Raw genomic sequence first — 11,478 nt, 5'->3', positions numbered from 1 at the left:
TCATGATATTCTGGGCCTGTGTAAGTTGATTTTTAGATTCTATTTATCAGAATGAGAAAGTTCTTATTAATTACTACTTTTCTAAGAGATCTTTTTATAAATTTTTCAGAGAGTTTTACTACAACTATTATCATGATAAACACACATGTGCACCTGCAAAAAAATGTGTATTTATTCTACAGCCTTTGCATATGATATTTTATAATATCAATTAAGTTCAGTGTTTAATATTGGTGTTTAAGTGTTCTATGTCTTTATTTATTTTTTGAATAATTGTTCTTTCAATTGCTGAAGGAAGGGAATTAAATCTCCTGTGATTTAAGAGAGTTGTTTATTTCTCCCTTTAATTTTGTCAAATTTGATTTATGCATTTTAAACCTATGTTATTAGGATTATAAACATTTATTATCATTATGTCTTTCTGATGAATTGACCCCATTTTGTGGTTTGGAAATGCCCCTTTTTATCTTTGGTAGTACTCTTTATCTTGAAGTCTATTTTATCTTACATTAATATAGTTATTGCAGGCAACTCAAAAAGGTGGTATTAAAACTTATTTTATTCAAATATATGAATATAGTAAAACTAGGGGAAAGCATATATATCAACATACTTAGTATTTTTAATGTTTTTCATTCATTCTTGAATATCCAAGTATCCTCTGCTACCATTTTTCCTCAACCTAAATATTTTCCTTTAGAATTTATATTTCTGTGTATGGGTTTTGTGTCTGACAATTTCCTTAATTTTAGTTTAGATTAAAAATGTATTTATTTGCCTTCATTCTCGGATGATTTTTCACTGGATATATAATTTTTATTTTACCTATGTTTTGGTTTTCTTTCAGTCCTTTAAAGGGGTTTTCCATTGTCTTCTAATATTTATGTTTTTTTGTTTATAAGTCTGTTATGTTTTGGATTATATTCCTATATTTAATATGTAATTTTTGGGGGAACACTTTACATTTTTTTGAAAATTTTTCTTTATTTTAGTTTTCAGCATTTGCCTTTTTTTTGTGTCTAGTTGTGAATTTCCTCTATTATTTTCCTGTTTGGATTTCAATAAGCTTCTTAGGTCTGTAAATTTTAGTGTTTCATCACATTTGCATAGTTTCCTGCCACTGTTTCTTCAAACAGCTTATCTTTCCTATTCTCTCTTTTCTTGCTTTTTGAGAGAGGAGACGTTTTGATGTTAACCTTCAGTAGGTCCTTGAAATTGTGCACATGTGGCAGTCTTCTCTCTCTCTCTCTCAATTGGATGGTTCTATAGATTTTATATGTTTACCTTTAAATCAATTTTCTCCTTCTATATGGTCCTTCCACTATTAAGTACAGTAAATGAATTTCTTACTTAGATGTGGTACTTCTCAGTTTGAAATTTTACTTTAGATATTGCATTTGGTTCATTTTAAAATTTTCCATATTTTTTAAAATTATTAGCATATTTTACTTGACCTGAATAGTAAGCATATTTATATCAGCTACCCTGACAATTCCATATCCAGGTCACCTCAAGATTCACACCTGTTATTCCTTATTCTTAGAACTGAGTCATATGTTCTTGCTTCCTATATGCTAAGAAAATTAATTTTACCCTGGACATTGTATATATTATATAAACTATGAATTTCCCAATATTGCCCCCAAAAGTATGCACATTTTTGTATTCTTTGGCAATTAACTTGCTTAAACTAAAATTTAAAATATATAATTAAAATCCTAAAGGAAATCATAGGCAGTAAAATCTCTGACGTACCTCTTAGCAATATTTTTTTCTGATATATCTCCTCAGGAAAGGGAAACAAAATAAAAAATAAACAACCCTTACTGGTGCAGCTCAGCTGTTTGTGCATTGTCCCATAAAGCAAAACCTCAGGCACTTGATTCCTGTTCAGAGCACATTTTGGGTTGTAGGCCAGGTCCCCAGTTGGGATGCATGCAAGACGCAACTGATAGAAGAATACATCAAACTAAAATGTTTTTAAATAACAAAGGAAACCATCAACAAAAGGCAATCTATTAAATGGGGAAGCATATTTACCAATGATACATCTAATAAAAGGTTAATATCCAAAATTTATAAAGAACTCATATTACTCAACATACACACACAAACGAACAATCCAATTAAAAAATGGGCAGAAGACATAAACAGACACTTCTCCAAAGAAGATACACAGATGGTCAATAGACATATAAAAAGATGCTCAATGTCTCTAATTGTCAGAGAAATGCAAATTGAAACCACAATGATATATATCACCTGACACCTGTCAGAATGGCTATCATCAATAAACCCACAAATGACAAGTGTTTGGTGAGGATGTGGAGAAAAGGAAATACTCCTGCACTGTTGGGGATACAGAGAGATGCCACAACCACTATGGAGAACAGTGTGGTGTTTCCTCAAAAAATTAAAAATGGAACTGCTTTATGACACAATGATTCCACATCTTTGGATTTATCTGAAGGAACCCAAAACATTAATTCAAAAGAATATGTGCACTCTTATGTTCATGTAACATTATTTATAGTAGCAAAGATATGGATGCAACCCAAAGGACCAACGATAGATGACTATATAAAAGAGAGCACATATATACAATGGGATATTACTCAGCCATAAAAAAATAATGAAATTGTACCAATTGCAACATCATGGATAGACCTAGAGGGTATTATGCTCAGTGAAATAAGTCAGTCAGAGAAAGACAAATACCATATGATTTCACTTATATGTGGAATTTAAAGAACAAAGTAAACAAACAAATTGAAACAGACTCAGACAGAGAGCAAACTGTTGTTTACTAGAGGGGAAGGAGGTTCCGGGACTGGAGAAAGGTGAAGGGATTAAGAAGTACAAGAACGTCATGGAGATGTAAAGTACAGCATAGGAAATATAATTAATAATATTGTAATAATTATGTAGGTGCCAGCTGGCTACTGTAAATATCAGGGGGAACACATTGTATATTATATGACTGTCTAACCACTATGCTGTGCACCTGAAACAAACACAAAATAATATTAAAAGTAAACTGCAACTGAAATATTTATATACATATATAATCATACAGTGACGCCTTAGCTGAAAGCTGCTTTTAGTTTTTCTAATGCAGCTTCATGGATCAGCTATAAACTGGGAGTGAATCTATACACAAACTCTTAATTCATTTTTAACTCTCCCCTTTCTAGGATTTTCCAAAATTTCAATCTCTAGTGGTTTTTATTGCCCTGACTTTCTTCCCTTGACTTCCTAAGGTAAATAATAACCTTTTTTCCTCTGAATTTTACAGCTCCTATATTGCATTCACAGCCATAACTACTGCCACCATCAAAAATAAAAATAAAACTGAAAAACACTTCATGCCATTTTGTTTGATCCAAGTTTTGACTTATTTTCAATATTTTACAGTCTTCTTTTTGTTATTTTTAAATTTTCTAGAGTCCTTAGGTAGTTGTTTCATTTATTTTGCTCAGAATTCATAATTTTTTTATGACCATGTTTATTTATTTTTAGAGAGAGGGGAAGGGAGGGAGAAAGAGAGGAAGAGAAACATCAATGTGTGATTGCCTCTTGTGTGCCCCAAGTAGTGACCTGGCCCTCAACCCAGGCATGTGCCCTGACTGGGAGTCAAACCTGCAATCCTCTGGTTCACAGGCCAGAACCCAATCCTCTGAGCCACAGCAGCCAGGGAAGAGTTCATAATTCTTATGTTTTTATGTTTGTATGAGGATTGGTCAAGAATTTATAGCTGATATATGTAGGAAGATCCAGTATTCACTCTATCATAATGGAAGCAGCATTCTCTCTTCTACCTATTTTAAGTAACATTTTTAGTGAGACAAAGCAGAGATTGTGAAAGATCATATAGCATTTACCTATTCAGATGAAATCAAACGATTCTACATTGCTGATAATCATCAGCAATGCATGTATAAGCAATTCATTTAATTACTGTAGTAAGAAAATGATCAATTTATTCACAGATTAAAATATAATCTATTGCTTGCACTCTTTCTTAATTTGTATCATTTTATTTTTTAAAGTGTTGTTTATCTCTATGACAAAAGAATGTACTAACTGAACAAATCATTTAACAAATTTTCTGATTTTAAAATAATTGCTAATTTTAGGTTTATTTTAGCATTTCCAGAATTGTAATATAATGTAAAAATAAGATGTCGATAATATTTCATTCTTTCTTAAAACCAATTATAAATAGTAATATCCATTTAAAAATTTTCAAACACGACCCCAGAAAATTGCAATGTTGGAAATATTAGTTGCATTTAAATGGTTAAGGGGGAAAAGCTTTTTATTGTACTTCAGTACATGTAAGACACCATTAATTTTTAGAGGTACCATTATTTTAGGTAACATCAAAAGAGAAGAAATACAGCTAATTTATGTATAAAACAATGCTTTAAAAAATAACTTGAAACTTATTATTTGCAAATAATAAATAAACTTTACTTGTATCTTGCCATTGATTTATTTTTAATTGTATATTAATCTGCTTTGCTGCCATATTTTTCTGCTTACACACATTTTTGTTTTTATGCTGAATCAGTGTTATCTCTTTAAAGATATTTTAAGAAGCAATTAAGCACAGCACATTCAGTACAAATAATGCACACAACTCAATTGATGTGAGAACAATATGAACGATTATGGTTAGTTTCAGGCTTGCTGAAACAATGACAACTACATATCACTATTGTTGGGCCAGCCATCATCAACTTTAAGAATCCTTGAAACTCAAAGATCTCAGAATGTGAAATACATATGTTTATATAAATAAAATATTGCTAAATACTTTTTTTTTCTAGCTGGGAAAGTAAGCACTCCAATTATTTGAAAGAAGAGCCACTTCTCTAGAAAAATACCTTTGTACAAGGTACTTTTATTTATTCACTACTTATACCTTTGTGGCCTGTTTGTTTTCATATGTTAAAAGAACTTGCTCATTGAAAACTATTGTCATGAACTATTTAAAAATATATATATCAGATCAGAGTTTTGGCTAACTTTTTGATCTAAGAGTACATTAATTTTAAGCATTATTTTATACTACTGTAGTCCCTCCGGCATTGTTACATATTATGTTTTAATTTGCAGAGAATTTTTGATATCTGCTGAAGTAACTAAATGGAAAAAGTCTAAAGTTTATTTCCTTGGGTTCCAAGGCTTATCTGTTTCATAAAAAGAATAGAAAACTGAAACAAAGGTCAATGTGGGGTATCCTTTTAATAATAGAAATAATATCACAGTATTTCCTAATGAGTCCTGTTAGTTCCAAATAAGTGATGCTATGCGAGAACACACAGGGAGCAAACACCCACAGTCCGAAACATTTCAAAAGGGGATTTTAATTAGATATGTATATTGAAAATTTTTAAACAACTTTCACCATCTGACCTGTCCCCTTTAATGACCTCATATCTTATCCCTCTGTTTTAAACCTTTTTCTTACCCAACTCCTTATGTCTCTATATTTGGCTGTTTTTACCTCTGTATCTTCATGTGACCCCAGTTCATAAAATGCATCATTTCCATCGTTGCTTAACTAAACTCTTTTTCACCTTTTGCAACTCAGTTAGTGCATCATCTACTCTAAGAAAGACCCCCTGATCTCATCCTGTTTAATTTTAATCTGGCTATAGTTTGAGGTATGTAGGATTTTTTTTTTTCTTAACTTCTCATTTTTAGTAAGCTAATCAGGAATATAGGACTATATAGAGGTGGATTTTTCTGGTTCTGTATTAGTTAGTTTAGGCTTTCATGACAAAATACCACAGATTGTGTGATTTAAACTACAGAAATTAATTTTCTGATAGCTCTGGAGCCTGGAGGTCCAAGATCATGATACTGGCAGATTAGATTCTTGGTGAGAGCATTTTTCCTGGCTTGCAGATGGTCATTGTCTCATTCTGTGCTAACATAGTAGAGAGAGAGGAGAAGAAGGAGGAGAATGAGGAGGAAGAAAAGGAGGAAGGGAATGATAGGGAGGAGGAGGAGAGGGAGAAAAACAGAGAAAGTAGAGCTCTCTAGTATCTCTTCTTAGAAGGAGTCTAATCCAATCAACAAGTCCTCATGACTTCATTGTACTTTTCTTACTTTTATAAAGGCCGTATCTTCAGATACAGTCATGTTGGGAGTTAGGACTTCAGCATATGGATTTAAAAAGGTTTCAGGCACAAATATAAGTCCATTAAAAATTATTTAAGTAATCCTTTAAAAATCATAGAACCAAAGAGGTAAACTACTAATATTTTAAGTAAAATCACTCCACCTGCTCTCACTCTTTGCCCAATGAAGTACTTCCCTCTGGGTGGCAAAAAAGGAGGTCTGCACAAAAGAAGCAAACAACCAGGCCTCTGTAAAATGGGAGCTATGTAAGAAACACTTTCAGTTACTCTTTGGGGTATGTTCATTACAAAGGTAAAAATAAAGAACTATTCTATATAGTCTGAAAAATACAAGTAACTCATTCTTCCATTATCTGCACATAACACGCTTCACAGTCTGGAGTGGTATTACTACCTCACTCCTGAACTAGAGATGGAGTCATTACTAAATGTGATGGACAGTCGCGGGGACTCTAACACAAGAAAGAAATGAGGTAGCTGCCATCTGTTTCAATTCCCCTCAGTTCCTATGCAACAATTCTCTCTGATTTCAGGTTTCCTTGGGTATTCTCTTATTTTATTTTCTGTCCTACGTATTCTCCTTTTGTCCTCCAGATCCACTCTCCACTCGGCCTATCCATGTATACAGTACTAGGTACTTCCTGCTATAGGTAGCACCTATCTCTTCTCTCTCCTTCACAGTCCCTTTTAAACAGTCCCTTTATTCAACTTTCACCATTTGTCCCTTTGGTTGTGGCATTTACTTCCAGTACTACCCTAACCAATACATCTGTTTATGTGTTTTTCACCTAAAAAAAAAGAGTTCCTTGAGGGTGACTTAACTACATTTATACTTTACAGTCTAACACCGTACTCAACACCCTAAACTGTCAGATAAATATACTTACCCTTATACTAAATTTTCTGCTGTCATAATTAATTACCTTTCATTGTTTTTATAGATTTAGTCCATAACTAGAGACATTTCACTATCATTTAGGACATCTAGAACTTCCTTTAAAAACATGAAGGAGTGAAGAACAGGGTTTTCCTCTGTGCAGGAGAAACAATAAATCAAAGATCCAGACAATCAGAATACCCTTTATTTGTAGTGGCTATCTGACATAAAGTTTCCTGAAGACCACTTGAGGTTAAATAAAGAAATGATAGAGTTTGTTGAGGATTAAGGAACTGTGTTTTATCTCATACAACTGGGACATTGGATTTGCTCTCATATTGAGGTGCAACAGAGGAAACTAGGAGGGAGCAAATGAATAATGCAGACAGGAGAGAGAAAAAAACAAATACCAACAGCACAGAAAGAGAGAGTAAGGGAAGGAGTAAAAATCTGACATGGGACATATTGTGCCGTCGCTCTTTTAAATTTGAAACAGATTATTTTATTTATTATTTCTGTTTCTCATTCACATGTAGCCTGGATTGCTGAATTTAGAACATGAATTATGCTCATATAGATGTTACAGGCTGATGACTATTGCTGAATATGTCTTCTTTCAGAAAGGTATAAATGGGAGAAAAAGTATTTATATATAAGAATAAGTCTCTCTCTAAAAGTTTATAGTAGTGCTTTCAAATAAAGACACAGAACAGTATGCCTCTCAGTACTCCTGAAAAAAAGATCATGTCTGTATCTATATGCCAATGATAACCCTGGAAAACATTAAATAAATAGAACCGTTAGACTTTTTAAAATTTATTTTTCAATTATAGTTGATATTCACTATTATTTTATATTAGTTATTATTTTATATTAGTTTCAGTTATACAGCACAGTGGTCAGACAATTTTATAATTTACAAAGTGATCTCCTCAATAATTCTAGTACTCTTCTGGCACCATGCCTAGTTATCACAATATCATTGACTATATTCCCTGTGCTGTACTTTATATCACTTTGACTACTTTCTAACTACCAATTTTTTCTTCTTAACTCCTTCACCTTTTCACCTGCCTTCCAGCCACCTCCCATTTAGTAACCCTCAGTTTGTTGTTCTCTGTAACTATGAGCCTGTTTCTGATTTTGTTGTTGTTGTTCTTTAGATTAACAAAGATATGGAGGCAACCCGAGTGCCCATCAATAGATGAGTAGATAAAGGCGTGGTACATTTACAAAATGAAAGATTACTCGCCTATAAAATAGAATGAAATCTTACCATTTGTGACAACATGGATGGACTTGGAGGGCATTGTGCTAAGTGAAATAAATCAGACAGAGAAAGACAATTGCATTAAATTTAAATGGCAGATCCAACGATAGCTCGCCTAGAAATATTCTCTAGAAAACAATAAAGATGATTGCTATAATGTAGGTTAATTTGAAGGTAGAAACACATGTAGCAGTATAGCAAAATCATTCTTTGAATTTGGCCTGAGGGAGACCAAAGAGGATGGTAAAATAATGTAATAAGCATAGTCTTTTTTACCTAGTCTTAGCACAGTGAGGGTGAAGGTGGAAGGACGAGTGGTAGGTCAGGTCTCAGGCCCTGAAGTACCACTATCCTGAAAACACAGAGTTTGTGGCACAGGAAGTCTTTTTTCTTCTCTGAGTAAAGGTATAAAACATTCATAACAGACTCTGAAATTTTTTGCATACAAATTGAAGAATGGGTTAGTTAATCCATAATCCCAGAGACAACTTGTTGTGGAAATTTATGAATAACATTTATGAAACAGATTGCAGTTGAACAATGTAGTTTTATTTTTCATTTTTTGCTTTGTTACTTCCTTTTTTCCTGTAGCTTTTCATTATTGTTAAGAAATGCTATAATATTCCATATGGTGCACAGCTTTCAGGAAAGGAGACATTTCCTTTAGCTCATTCAACACCTGCATATCCTCCCAGATTATAGCCAGGTCTAGCAGCCTCATGGATTGTGTTTGTCTTTCCTGAAAGAGGCAGAACTGGCAGTTCTTACTGAGGGATTTGGTCATCAAAATATCTCACCACAACACTGTGGCTTGTTTCCAAGTAGAAATAAAAATATTTATTTCAAATATTCAGTATTCCTTTTGTTCCTTATGAAATAAAAGCATACCTATTACAATATTATGAACAGCTAAATTAGCAATGTAACAGCTCAGCTGCATAAGGTGTAATATGTAACAAAATTGCTGTGTTAAAACAGAGATCTAATGATACCTTCATTAACTTGATCACTGAAATGGCAAACCCTTTATAACATATCAGTTTCTACAGATACCACGTGCCTATGATCAAAATTGCTTTTCTGACTGTGTTTTTCTCTCCTACTTGATTGTATTTTACATTTTCCTGGCTGTAAGTTACAATTAAACATAAGGAAAAATAGGACAAGGCAAAATATATTCTACATCTGTTACACTGCTCAAATAAATACACAATCTGCACAAAACAGATTTTCCTACTGGGAAAATTACAAATGACTGCCTAGATAGGTTCTAGACTTTGTTTGTTTGCTTCGTTGTTGTTGGGTTTTTTTAATGCCACCTGGGACTTACCAAATGTTGTTGGAGGAATTTTCCATATATGCTTGCTACCTATCACACAAAGTAAATGTTCTGTCAAAACCATTTAACTTAAGCAGTTGTAATATTTGGTACAACAAAAAATTAATTCTGGTTAATAAGTAGATTTTTATCAAAGTACAAATATATTTCTCTATTACATATTGGTTTGAAAATATGCAACTAACTTTAGGAAAGATGTCTTTGACACTAAAGAAAACTTTTAAAAAATCAGTGGAAATGACTGATTTGTCATTTTTTCTTGATAGTATTCATAAAGTTTCATTGTTGTTTTCCATTTTTCTCTATGTATTATAGTGATAAAAGTAAATCAGACCACTAATGAAAATTCCACAAAATTGTGTTATTTTTCATGAGACTAGTTTTATGTTTAAAATTTTGTAGTAGTTTATTTTGTTCTATTTTAGGTCATTTCTACACAAACTGTGGAGAAAACCATGGCAGAGTCAGTTTTATGATCAGTCATATTGGAGCCTAATGCAAAGGAAAATCAGTGATATGAGTTTTATCTTTATTTAAAATTTTTATACTTTGTTCACGAGTTTGAATTAACTTTATTTTAAAAATATTGCATTAAAATATGATTCTTCTTGATTAGTTAGTTTTTGACATCTCCTTAAATTTCACACCTGAGGCAAGTGTTTTACTCATAACCTTACATTTACTGTAGTCATAGCCTACAAAGAATAATATATTAAAATTATTAAATTATATGGAATGTATTAAATTCTATTATAATGAAATTGTTATGATACTGTTAGCCATCTTAGCCTAATGGTCTCCAAATAATTAAACCTTTGCTTTCAAAAGAGTTATGATATGATAGTGGCACATTATAAAACTACCCTATTATATATGAAATGCAATAGTAACACTTTGATTAACATATTTAAGTACAGAGCATTTTCTACATTGACCTATACTTCAGTTAAATTTATTTTTTCAAAACTGTGACCCAAGGTGCACTTAAATCAGTTATGATATCAAAAGTTTGTACAAAAGCATTTTCCATGTTGAAATGATATTTTGAAAAGCTACATAGGACATATTCCCATGTAATTCACAATCCACGTGTTAATGTTAATATGCTAAATAAAGTTTTGTACTACCTTTAATTATAAATAAATACACTAGTTTAACTTTAATTCACTTTCTCTTAAATTATTATTTTTTATAGATGTTATTTTTTATTTTTATTTTTAGAGAGAGGGGAATGGAGGGAGAAAGAAAGGGAGAGAAACATCGAGGTGAGAGAGAAACATCAATTGGTTACCTCTCATATGAACCTCGACTAGAGACTGAACCCACAGCCCAGGCATGTGCCCTGACTGTGAATCAAACTGGTGAACTTTCATTTTGCAAAATGATGCCCAACTGGTAGAGGCATCCTAAGTTACTGATTCTGAAATATTTTAGTATATTTTTGGTACATAAAACCTAGCTACCTCTTTCAGTACATATGCTGATTTCTCAGAACACAATTTAGAAAATACAGTTCTGAAAAATATAAATACAAATTTGTTACAGTGCTGTATAACAGCATATATAGTGCTTTCTCAGCCTCAATATCATTAGAATACAAATGTTTATATAAGTGGCAATATTTGACATGTATATAAACTTACTTTATAGTTTTGAAAACTAATAAAAATAAGACAAATAGATAAAAGATAAAATTAAGTGTTTTTCTATTACTATCATTATTAATTCAACAGAAAGATCATTAATTCAATGATCTTTTGAAAAGCACAAGACTATATTATTCTTTCAAATATGAATACCTATTTTAAATACTTATAGTATCCCATATATGTTTTAATTC

Source organism: Furipterus horrens, unplaced genomic scaffold, assembly GCF_987537825.1.
Source record: "Furipterus horrens unplaced genomic scaffold, mFurHor1.1.pri manual_scaffold_1, whole genome shotgun sequence".
Taxonomy (NCBI): domain Eukaryota; kingdom Metazoa; phylum Chordata; class Mammalia; order Chiroptera; family Furipteridae; genus Furipterus; species Furipterus horrens.
The sequence above is the reverse complement of the archived record's forward strand: the minus strand, read 5'-3'. Positions refer to the sequence as shown.